The sequence below is a fragment of the Sylvia atricapilla genome, chromosome 4, assembly GCF_009819655.1.
Source record: "Sylvia atricapilla isolate bSylAtr1 chromosome 4, bSylAtr1.pri, whole genome shotgun sequence".
Taxonomy (NCBI): Eukaryota; Metazoa; Chordata; class Aves; order Passeriformes; family Sylviidae; genus Sylvia; species Sylvia atricapilla.
In genome coordinates this window covers 72727000-72739803 of record NC_089143.1, presented here as the reverse complement: position 1 = coordinate 72739803, position 12804 = coordinate 72727000, and positions in this window count along the sequence as shown.

Sequence of the window (12804 nt, the reverse complement as noted above, 5' to 3'; positions counted from 1 at the left end):
GTGGATTTATCGGACTTTAGAGGAAAACCAGAAAGTCTCATGGCTCTAAGAAAAGGTGCAACTGTTTTAAGAGGCAGTGTGCCAGACCAAGGCAAAATATACTCAAACCGCTGTCTGCTGCTAAGGTCCTGCTCGCAGAGTATTCCTTGTCTCGACAGCAGGGTGGGAAGTCCAGCCTCAGTTCAGAATACCAGAACAAAGAGAGGTTTCTGCTGAATTTTCTCTCCAGTAGGCAGTAGCTGCTTCTGTCACCTTGAGCAAACTTTTCTTCCAGAACAATTGCCTTGCTCAGTTATTACTGGAGTGAGGCCAAAATGTTTCACATTGGAGCAGTAATACTGTTGCAGCAAAAAGAGCTGCTGGGCAGAACCTGCTAGGACTGTCCCATTTGTGGGTAGGGCCACCTGCCACCTAGGCATGATTTAGATCTGCTCCCATTTCCTTGTGATTATCAGGCTGCCTCAGATAGTGCTCACATTCCTGTTACTCCTTGTTACTCCTGACGGTTTCCTTGTCTTGTTTTCTCACCTTTCCAGGGCTGCAGAAGAACATGTGTTCCCGTCTGAGAAAAGGAGGAGGTAAATTGCTCCCACTTTCTGGACTAGGGAACTAAAGCACAAGGCAGTTAATTGCCCTGTTTGCCAATAATCCAAACATTTGCATCTTGCACTGAGTGAAACAGGAGCTGCAGAAACTTGGGGTTTCTGTGAGCCAAGCTGGTTACATCTGATTTGCACAAACCTCTCTAGTGATTCAGTGACAGAACAGAATAGGTAACTAAGTGTAGAAATGAGGAGGGGAAAAGAGAAGAGTTGCTAATGGGTCCTGTGTTTCCTTTCACTAGAATTCCTTGCAGTGGCTCTGGAAATTTAGATCTTCCTGGCCAAGAACTTCCTCTGTGGCCATGAATGACAGATTTTTTTCATACTTTCATTTAGCCATATTTGCTTTTTGAACACAAATTTGCCTCTTTTGAGGAGGCTGAATTGTTTCCTCACACCATTCTTGTTTCTGTGGTGCTGCTGGAATAACTGGTGAGAGTGTTTTTCCATGTGAAATAGAGGAAAATGGAATTTTACCCATTGCAAAAGTCCTGGCAAATGTCAGAAGTGTTTCCTTGGAATATTTTACCACTGTGTCCTCAATTCCACTGAATCTTTTATTTTAGTAGAATTGGGAATGATACAAAATCTGTTTTCCTTCTTAGCTTTTTTTCCCTCTGCCTTTTCCCTTCAGGTTATTGTTGTTCCATGTCACCTTCTCAACCCTTCCTTTCCTGACCATTTTTCTCTCTGTTTACATCTTTCTCCAAGAAATCTGGAAAGATAACATCCATCTACTTGCACAAGAACAAATGTGCAAAATGAGTGGTGTATTCCCTGCTGGTTTCACAACTTGAACCAATATTTTTCCCAGTGTTTCTGCAGCCTTTTTTCAGAGACACCTGCTAGATCTTGATCTCTGCTCAGACTCTCACTGCAGTGGCTGTGCACTGCTGTAGATTTCTAGGATAAAAGGCGACCCAGTAAATCCCATCTGCAAGTGGCAGAAGCAGGAATGGGATTTTTTTCTGACATAAGTAATTATGCAGGGTTCAAGATCCCTGGAAAAGCTGAGTTCTGGTATGTTTTACACCATCTGTGAGGTCTTTTTACCTTTGGTGCAATGTAGCTGTTACTATCACCTGCAATAAAATATTTTACTGAATTCTTTTAATATTTTACTGATTTACTGAATATACTGAATTATTTAAGTATTTTGCTGGGTGTTTCAGTCACATTATTCTCACATTTTCAGAGCTGCCTGAATAGAGGGCAGCCAGCATCCTTAGGTTCATTCAGAAGAGCACTTGTGACTGGCTGCTTTTGGTTATGTGTCCAAGCAGAAACTGGGAAGATAAATACCAGGATACTCGCTTCCTTGCTACACTTGCAGTTATCCAGTATGTCCAAAAGGAGCTGAATGAGACCTACAAAGTGCTGGTGAGAGAAGGAGGCATTGTGTTGAATGAGAAGGTGTCATATCTCTCTGGAATTGCTTCCCTGCTGCCCACTTTACCCAGCCAAGAGGAGCTCACTGTGGAAAATTTATTGAAGGTTAGTAAGGTTGTGGTTTCTTTGTAGTTCTTTTCTTTAAAAAAAAAAAAAAACTTAATTGCTTATTTCTGATACTTTATTGATTCTGCCTTGTGCTGGGTTTTCCCTAAAGCATCTCCAGTTTGCATATAGAGTGCTGATCTGAGTGTCAGAGTCCACATGTGAGAGGGAATTGGGTGGATTTTTCTGCATGTTTTTCTACTTGGTAAAGTTAGTACATAAGCTGTAATAAAAAAAATTTGGTCTGAAAACCTTGTCTTCAGCTTGGAACAGTGTTTGGGTGTTACATGTGTTGTCAGCATTTTCTTGCTAGTTTGTACCTAAAACCGTGACTCTGTGTAATTTTTTTTTTCTTAATATGATACTAGTTCTTTACTATGCTAAAAGATTTTCATTTGGGAAAATGTATTTCCTGAGAGATTTGTGAAATGAAACCTCAGTGGCCAATTGAAAATGTTACTCTTAGCATTACAGTTTTATTTGATGTGTGCACTGTGGTCTTCTGCTTGTTGTTTCTCTCAGCCTGAGATGCTGTGTCACTTTCTAGTGTAACTAGTTAGTTATTCCTAACCAGTGAGCTTACAGTTTAGTGAAATAGTTAAGAAAAATGAAGGCAAGTACTATTTCTAGTTTGTGGTTGATAAATGATGAATGAAATAATGAATTGGCCTGGCCATGCTCTGAAGTCTGTGGCAAAGCAAAACTTCAAACTCTTCTGAGACAACTGTTAGATCAGACTCTAGGACTGGGAAGAGTTTCAGCTGCACAAAATGTTGGGTTTTTTTTAATGTGGAGTAGTTGGAATGTCACCTGACAAACCAAGTTCTCTTCTTGTTTTGACATGAACAACTGAGATTTCCTCTTTTCCTGGCAGACTTCATTAACTGTGTGGCTTTTTTAATCACCAGGCACTCACCCAAAATAGCCTGTACATTGTTGGAGTGTCCTTACTGGTAGGAAGCATGACCTGCTCTCTGATACTGGGCCATCCAAAAGAATCTACTAAATTTTAATGTGATTGTAACTTAGCCAGCATTTACATAAAAGACAACAATGATCTTCTTGTTGTGGAGATCATTAATGAAACATCAGCACTGGTCTGCAAATGTGCTACCATGTTGTGATCCAGCTGAAAAAACAGCCTTGTGTAACTTGAGTACAGTTGCATAACACAGGAAGAGGAAAAACAAACTGAATTTCCAGTGGTTGTTTACATTTTGACTAGAGCCCAGTGAAAAGTCTACAGTGAGTAGCTTTTTGAGTAACTTAACTTCTGTATCCTCTGAAGGAATATCAGGGAGGCTGGATGTATTCTTTCTCGCCTGTCCAGGCCTGGTATTTGCAGCTGCATTTCTCAGTGTGTTCATCTGATGTTAGAAATCCAGACAACACTGAGTTCCACACAGGTCGTGTGGCACCATTTGTGTTTCTGAGCGGAGAAGGGGATGAGTGCTCTGCTCTGAGGCTTGTGGGTGATTCAAAATCCATCTTCCTCGTGCAGCCAGGCATGAAACTTGGAAATTTGCTTACCAATTGGTGTCTGGAAAGATAAAAGCAGTAAGTCACATCTTGTGATGATGGGCAAACTCATGTTCCAGTAAATTCATGGGAACAGAATAATGTACAGAGCTTGCTTGGTATTTTTTATCAAGCTATAATTTCAATGCCAGTACATTTAAGACAAACTCTTATCCCTTCAGTGGTGTTCTTCAGTTTTATCTCACTGTAGAAAGGCAAAAGTTGCAAAACTCAGCAAAGTTTCAGAAGGACGCAGCCGGTCAGGAAACTCCACAGCTATTTCTTAGAAGTTCTGCCATTTTCAAGTGTTAAGTTCCCCTGAGAGTAGTGAGTGATCTGATCCAAGTCTGAAATGTTTGTTAACAGTTTTAAAAGTCCTCCTATGCTCTTTTAAAACTGAGATTTCTTGAGGAAGTTTATCTTGTTGGAAAGTTTTTGAAGGAAATTGCATCCAGGTAAAAATTGAATTTAGAAAACTGAACTGCAAAATGAAACCCTCGGCTCTTGCTGTGGATGGTGTGCAAACTAACACATGCCTGGAGTTCAAGAGACTTATGTTGACTTTTTATTAGCAGGAGATCTGTTTCTGTGACCCAGCAGAAGGGACACAGACATTGCTGACCAAAAAAAGATTGCTCAGCATCACCCGGCAGATTGATACTGCCCTACATGTGAATTATTGATGGGTGGAACAGCCTCACTGTGATTTGTATTTCTTGTCATTAGCTGAAGAGGAAGGGAAGGTGCTGTGCTGCCTTGTTTCAGTAAATAGTGTGCAGATGGAAACTTTAAATTTCTTATGAACGGAATAGAATTGCAGGGCACATGCTCATTACAGTTCCTTGTGCCGTCATTAAAATTAATGGCCATATCAACTTCAGTGGAGATGTTCTGTAGTTTGGTGACCCTTCAGCGGGTGAGTGAGAGGTGCAGAGGGTCCGAATCCTTTAGACATGGCTTGGCCTTGGGGGTTTTGTGCCAGCAGGACCTCAGGGGAGATGGTGAGAAAGCCCTTGACAACAGATACAACTGCTGCATACAGTTATATCCGGGGTTACAGAGCAACACTCTCAGCCTGTAATATCTGCTCAAATAAACTATGTAGTATTACATTTACATTAAGTATTGTGGCTTATTTGATCAACAGAGCTCTCCCATCCCTGTCCCCTGGGCCACAGATGCAGCAGTGGCTTTTCAATTGACTGAGGACGCCACATAATTAATGGTTGCCTGGAAATTATTATTTGGATTTGGTTTAACTTAGGATTTGGCTATGCTTTTGTAATTATTTTTCCTTTATTTTATTTTCCCTGTATGAGAATAATCTGCTTTTTGATACATATTGTTACCCTTAGATTTAAAATAAGTGGCAATATGCAAACTGAATTTCAAATGGTGCAGCACTGGCCAGTTTCCAGCCTGGATTGGATTTATAGGATAACAGTATATTGTATGTTTTTTGTCTCAGATTCTTGGAGTGACACAACACTTAGATAATTTTCACACCACCACCACCCCTCTATCTCTATATATATAAAACAAATGTTACAAAACTCGGCAAAAAGCTGCGTGCTTCTTCTAAAGGGCTGATTGTTTCAGGGAAGATACTTGATCTAGAGATTTGCTGAGACTGACCCTGACTGTGTGTGTTCCATTATCTTACTTGTCTTCTACATTTCAGTCAAGCCTGGAGGTCCTTGGCAGCTGATAATAATAAGACAAGTGGTCTTCTCTGCAGTTCAAGAAGAGAGAAACGAGAGCTGGAAACCAAGAACAATTGTATAAAGCACAGCATGAGAAGGTACATTTTCTGGTGTTGGTTGTTTTTGGTTTTGTTTTTTTTTTTACTTTTATAACATACACATTATACAGACTGAGCTTTGCCCTCTGGTTGTCCTGTTTTGCAGAGGAATGGCCTGGATTAAAAAAGTTGGTTACAGTTTTGTGTGTGCCATTCTGAGGAAAGAGAAAGGGAGGCAGGTGCATAACTTCCTTTAAAGTGTGTTTTGTTTCTCTCTATCCCTGGAAAAGCTGATTTCATAACCCTAGGCTCTGAATCCCAGGGTGGCAAAGGAAGGACACCTGGGTTTCTTTATGAACCTTTGCTTCTGACATTACAGCAGACTGTCTTAACAATCAAATGGGACAATTTTCAGGTTAAAAAGAGACGTTGGTTTTGTGCTGCACTTTTCGTTTCATTTGGTGTTTGTCTGCTCCTCTGTTCATTTCCCTTAGAGTTTTCTGCTTCTAAATCTGAACAATAAAAAATACTAAATGATTGCTACAATGGAGACAATGCATCAGAAATCTAAAACACAAAAGGGAGCATGGTTTGTTCATCCTCTAATTAAAGGTAAATATTTCTTTAAAATACAAAAAGAAATCTTGTTTGTAGACTGCTAATTACCCTAAATCGTGAAGTTCAGTGGGACTACTTTGGAAGCAGTTATAATCTAGAACTCTGAATAATTTACTGTGGCTGCTTGATTCTGTGATCTATCAAAGCCGTGCTGCAGTAATTGAAGCTGAAGCTGCTCAGCCACTGGAACTGCATAAGACAATAGGGGTCAATGTATCTCCACAGAGAAAAAGGGTTTGATCAAAGTTCTGTGCATTATCAGAAGTAATTCCCTCTTGTAACAGGAGGCTTCCTGCTGCTACACATGTTTTTAACAGATACCAAAGCCTATTTTCTATTATTTTTACGGGAGGATGTACTTCTGTGCAACAGCCCATCCTTTAGTAGAAGTTCAAAGAAATGTCGAGCAAATGTGGCTAATCCTTTTGAATTAGCGGTGCAAGTTCATGAGGTCACTTGTTACAGTGAGGTAATTCCCAGAAAACCTCTAACAACTGAACATGCGTTGCATGTGAAGCCAGAAGCAAAGTAAACGGAACCCTGACATGAGATTGAGCAATGTGTATTCTGCATTCACATCAAAGTTCTCACACGCCTCCTGCCCAGACAAGGATGTGGAGCTGATAATGTCTCTCTTTTTCTGGCTGTAGCCTCAAATATTGGGCTCTGGGAATCAACATACTCAACTTGAGCCTCTGAAAGTGGGCCCAGACTTGAGATTTAGCATTAATGGCACCATTGCTTCCTTTATCAGGGTGACTACATTTGTGCATGTGGTGTTAGGCATTTAGTGAAATTATGTTTGCAATAATATTGAGGGTTTTTTTTCTGTTTTTTTCCTCCTGAATGGTATCAGGGGTTGCATGGAAGAATTCTGATGCCATTTGTGGTTACACTAAAATGCAAGTCATTCTACATCACTTGACACTACTAGAGTTCAGCATGTTCTGAGTTTGTCATCTCTTCTTTTAAAGAAAGCAGAATGCCTACCAACTGAGCCTTGCTGCTTGATGGCATTCACCCCTGTACATTTGCTGTTTGGGTTTGTTTATAGGCCTGCACTCTAAGTTAGGACAAAACTAACAGGAAAAGGAGTGCAAAGACCTCTTTGAGTTTGCTCAGGCTTGGAGCAGCCATAAAGGGCAACTGAGTACTGTGTAGATAAACTGGCACTGATCCTTGGAGCAGCAGAGTCCAGCTCTGGGCCTGAGTTAGCAATCCCACTGCTCAGACCTTCAGCTGGGAAAGGGCTGTGCAATTTCATCTGCTGTGGGTTTCAGGTTTGAAGGTAATTCAGCGCATCATCACTTTGAGTGTTTGCTTTGGAGTCTATTCTGGAGCATAAATTCCTCTGGGATTTCTGTGGAGGGGGGACAAAACATTATCCTCTCCTTAAATGAGCTGAGATTCCATTGACTGTCAGATGGCTCCTGTTGTCTGAGTGCCAGTACAGCACAGAGCAACTGATTCATTGCTCGCCTGTGCTGGATGTGACTGTTTGGTACTGCTGCAAAATGAGTGTAAAACCCATGGCTTGCACTGGGAGGTGTTTAATTGCACCTTCCTGCTGTATTTATGGCTCTAAGTTCCCGAGTTTAGTGAGGCTTTCATTCACTGCGAAGCAGCAGTGGAAAACTTTTGGGAATTTATGGCATAGAGATGTTGTAATGCCTGTTTTCTCAGATGCAACTGGCAATTTAACTGAGGACCTTTGTACAGTATTGTTTGCAAATTGATTTATTTCGACTATCAGCTGTGGTGAGCTCTTAGAAAATCGTTCTGAACTAACTCAGGAAGCAAATCTTTTGATATCTTCAAGACATTAGTATTGTTCTCTGTGCTCAGAAAGAGTAAAGAGATAAATTCTTTGCGCTCACTGGAATGACTTTTTTCCAGGTGCAGGAAGAGCACAGCGCCTCCAAAATGGCTGAGCACTGCTGTACATAGAACATGTGTTGGGAGAGCAGAGCATCAGCTGCCCCCAAAGTACATCAGCTGGAATTAGGTGGCTGTGGAGTCAGTAAGATTAAAATTCAGAGGCAGATGCCAGCCTTGGCGTAGGATGATTCCTGGTCTTGAAGCCTACATGCCAAGTGCACAGTATCCCTCCCATCTAATCAGAAGCAGATCCTCCCCACCCAGCTGTCCTCCTTACTCTTGCACATTCTTCCACGTGTAGTGTGGGCCAGGCAGGGAAAACTTCATTTCCCATAATATCTTGAAGGAAATCTGTGGGATTATCACCACCTGTTCCCACTGTGCAGCACTCAGAGGCTGCTCCGTGCTGCAAGGTGAGATAGAAAGGAAATGCAAATGTGAATGTCAGCAGCAGGAGCAGATGCCTGGCAAGGAGAGCCTTGTGGGCAGGATTTCTTTTGTCTAAAATATCCTGTCTAGGTATTTCAGGACTCTACACTTCAGTCCATGTTATCTGTCTGTTTTTTCTTCTTCATCTTTTTGTACCTGCTCTGGTCAGATTGTTTCCATAACAAAAAGCAGCCAGCAGAGAAGGTGAATTGCTTGTAACAGACCCCACGCTGCAGGCTTTGATACCAGCGAGTCATGCACTGTGTGGGGTTTGGTTTCCTGAGCATTTATCCCTGCTGTGCTCTGGAAGATGCCCCAGGACAACTCTCTTGGGTCTGCATTTGCCCAGAAGGGCACGAGGTCCTGCCTCATTTGTCAGCTTCATGGAGACGAGGAGACACAGCCCGGGGCGGCCGAAATGCCACTGCACACCCTGTTTACACAACTGAGTGCTGCCCACAGCGAGCCCTTGCACTCTGCGCAAAGGCTGAGAGAAAGTTTCCTGGTGAGGTTTGGTCTTGGGCAGAAAATTGAGGTTTATTTATCCCTTTGTGTGATACGTGCCTTTCCTGTGGGCAGAATTCCCGACTGAAACTCGGTTGTTCAGCTCACAGCACGAACTCGGCCTTGCCAGAGGGGAAAGAAACGTTTTCCAAGCAATTCCATAGCAGCAGCTTACAGCAGTGATCCCGTGCTCTGTTGTACATTATCACCACTTAGGAAGCCTCGCTTTTCTAATGGAATATTGTGCTGCTTGGAGGATGGTTTCCACTGTTTGTATGAATGCTACTCTTTCTGCCAGAAAAAATAACAAAATAGGAACAATTAGCAGAAAAACAGACAATTGCAGGAATGTTTGTCCTTCTCTCATAATGCTAAATTCTTATGATATGATTTAATTAATAATAATAAATGCAGATTTAATTATTGTTCTTGCTTGGTGATCTGAGAGCAAGTAATCAGACGGTAAAGAAGACCTGATTGTTTTCAAACAAACAAAAAAGAATATATTTCAAACAAAAGAGAATATATTCCTGGAAGAATATGGAACAGAGAGTTGTTGTGGCTCCTTTTTGTTCTCTGCGCTGCCTTGTGCAGTCTTTGTGGAGGGTGCATAAGGATTTATTTAGAGATGCTGCCCTCACTCCTGTGATCATCTCCACATGGGGCAGAGGTTAGTCACTCTATCATTTTTTGCTGGGCGGGGGTCTTAATTTGGAAAGGACCTGGCTGACAGACTGCTTATATGTTTCTGATCTTTGTTAATGTGATTATGGTAGGTTCCCTCCTGTTGCTGAGGAGGGGTTTTGCAAAAGTTCTCTGTTGGCCAGAGCTTTTTCCTATGAAAAACATCAGGGAGACTCTCCTGGGTGTAGTGGAGGTTGAGGTTGGGCAGTAATAATCGGGTCTTCTCAAAGTTGTTGCTGGTTATTTCGTAGACAGCAGGTGGAACAGTTGAGATGAAATAGCTGGTGCACAGGCAGCCTGTCAGGAAATGCTGAGGAAATGTGTGTGCAGGAACCCCACGTGGGGAAACGTAGTTACTGGGGCGTGCTGACCAGAAACATTGCTGGGCAGTTGGTGTTGCAAGAATGGCAGGAAAACAAGGCTAAGATATAAAATATATTATTAACAATATTTTATCCGTAGCATAAAGCAGAATATGGACTTAATGTGCATGAGGAGTGCCTGTCTCCGTGGAGAAGTTAAAAGGAGAGGAAGCAGACATCCTTGAGGCACTCACGGTTTTTGTTGAAAGGGACAGGATTTATGTCCACCTCTTCTACCAGGGCACTGTATTTCAGGCCTTATGGATGCTGTCAGTCCCAGGCAGCATTTGTTGGAGAACTGCTACAAGAAGTTATAAAGGACTGTTCTGTGCTTTTCTGAAAACCCCTGAGAGCATTCTGAAGAGTATTCAGATGATCAGAGCTCAGGCATTAACTGCATAATTCCCTGAATCCTGCTTTTAGCACCTTTCTTATGAAACCCATTTGGCCTTCCTGTGCGTGGAGGGAAATCTGTGGTGCAGTCTGACAGCCTTGACCTTGTGCTACCTTTTCCATTTCAGTTAGGAAGGCTTTGGGCTGGAAATACCTGATATGGTTTCCTTTTTTGGGGATCAGTGTAATCAGGTGAGTTTTTTTTAATTGGCTTGGACAGTGCCAGCGTTGAAATATTTCTCCAGCAGCTTTCCAGTATCGTCAGTATTTATGAGTCATAGTTCCTCATTAACACAATATTACACTAACAGGTTACCTAGTTTTTTACTAGGTTCTCTGCATACATAACAATGTATATCTCAGCTGTTTCCTTCATGTTACTTTGTTAGAAAAATAGGACATTTATCACTAAATTGATATAGTTCCTAGAAAAAGGATCAAAGGAGGAGTTTTGCTTTTTTTTCAGCATTGAGCCTGCAGATGTTTTTATTAATCAGGTTAATCTTCCATTAACATTTTTTGTCTTTATTTGCTGTCTTGAAAGGGAAAAAGAAGTGATGCTGAGTTTCAGATTTGCTCAGTCACATTTATCTTGTATAACATTTCTGTGCTTGATTGGAAGTTGCTGTGACAAATGTGAATAAAAGAGGGAGAGATAATAACTACTTTGCCATCCTGAAAAATGTAATTGCAGAGTCAGTGCTACTATCTAAAGAAGCTGAAAGAGAGCCAAAAACTCTGCTAGTGTTGCAGAGTTTGGCTCTGGATGCCAAAGTTGAATTTGATCTTCTCTGTTGGTACTCTGGTGTAATTTTATAATCCTCTCTTATTCCAGAGAGAACTGTGGCATGTTGGTTTATTTTCTCTTTACAGTCTATATTGCCCTAAGTTAAGCAGAGGTTTCTGGAGAAGGATGCAAGACCCTTGTCACAGGGAAGTGTTCCAAAGTCCCAGACTGGTGCTCTGCTTACTAAAGGGAATAAGGCATGTTCTGGCACCTGGATCTTTTTTCATTAGCTTCTACAGCAGTGAAATATTACCTTTTTCAGGGGAAAAAAAAAAAAGAAATAAATCCCAAATCTACCTGTGACCCCCTCTAGTCCCAGCTATAACTGCTTGATGAGACTTACTAAGCCAGTTGTATGTGTCTGAAGCTTGGAGCTGTTTATTGCAAAAGCTGTGAGGATTATCCCCCCACAGTGTGAGTAAAGAGGCAAGTGGGGAACTGGTTCATCGTTTGTCTCCTGAATGAGGGAGTTTGGGGAATTCCTGGGCTCCCAGCTGGGATTTAAGTCTCGCTTGCTTTGGTGACAGCTCTGCTCCATCTGTTAGCAGTGCTGACAGTCTCAGGGAATCATTCCTTCATGCTAACATGGGCTCTCCCTTCCCTGTGCTTAATTGTGTTCAAGCAAATCAAGTGCTAAAGCAGAGTTCAGCAGGGAAACACGCCTTTTAAAAATGGACAGTACATTCACTTGTTATTTGCACTGATCCATGGTGAAAAGAAGTTAAAGTGAAAAACCTGGTGTCTTTGAACCATGCAACTCCTGGTTCTCATGATGGGACGTGGGCATGGATTGTGTTTGGGATGGGATTGTGAGAGCTGTGACTTGCAAGGCCACGCTGTGACCAACCTTTGGGAAAAGAGAGTTTTGTGTTCTTTAACCCTGAGCTAATTGACATGCTTCCAGGGACTGCAGGCCTCCTGGTGCTGACAGCAGATGGCTCAGAATATTCTCACAGGAGAGTGTGAACTAACTGCAGAGACTGGATAATTGCGTTTGTGCTGTTGGCCCTGAAGTCCAGAGCTGTTACAGGCTCCGAAGGAGTGCAAAGAAAGGAGTTGACCATGATGGATGTGCAGCAGTGACAAGGTGAAATCGTATTGTCCTTTCCAGGGAACTGATAGCCTGTTAAATATTCCACTGTAAACAGGAGTAAATGAACAGACAGGGTTTCCTCAGATGTCTGGCAAAAATGTTGTTAATTCAGTTGTGTGGCTGGGGTTGAACAAGTGGCACAAAACTGAAAACTGTCTTGTGCTCCATTTGTTTATTTTTAAAAGTCTGTGCTTCCTCCCATTTGTCTTGGCCATTCTGTTGAACATACTCAACCAAGAAATAGGAACTGTGTACACCTGGAAGCGTTTCCAGATGGGTTCTGTGCCACAGGAGGGAATACAGTGTGTGGGACATGTATAACAATATATAGAAACAAAGACTTGAAAGCACATTGAGCATGGCAAATCCTCAGAGTACACCTGAAGGAGTGGAGTGCATTCATCAGCAGCACATATTGCTGCTAGTGCCTCCCTCAAATAAAAATTTTAAGGAGGCAGGATATAGGAGTGACAATAAACTAATGAATGCCTTGCTATCTCTCAAACCAAGTGGCAAAATTTCTGCTGCAGAATTGAGCTGTCTTGCTTCTTATCTTGTGTATGTAGAGCTGGAAACACTTACAAAACAGAACATCAGAACCAAACCCCAGACCCCAATGTGTTGGCTCTCAAAACTTCCAACAGGGGATTTTACAGAAACCCTGCCTTCATCTCACTGCACGTGTCCAACTAAATGGTAAA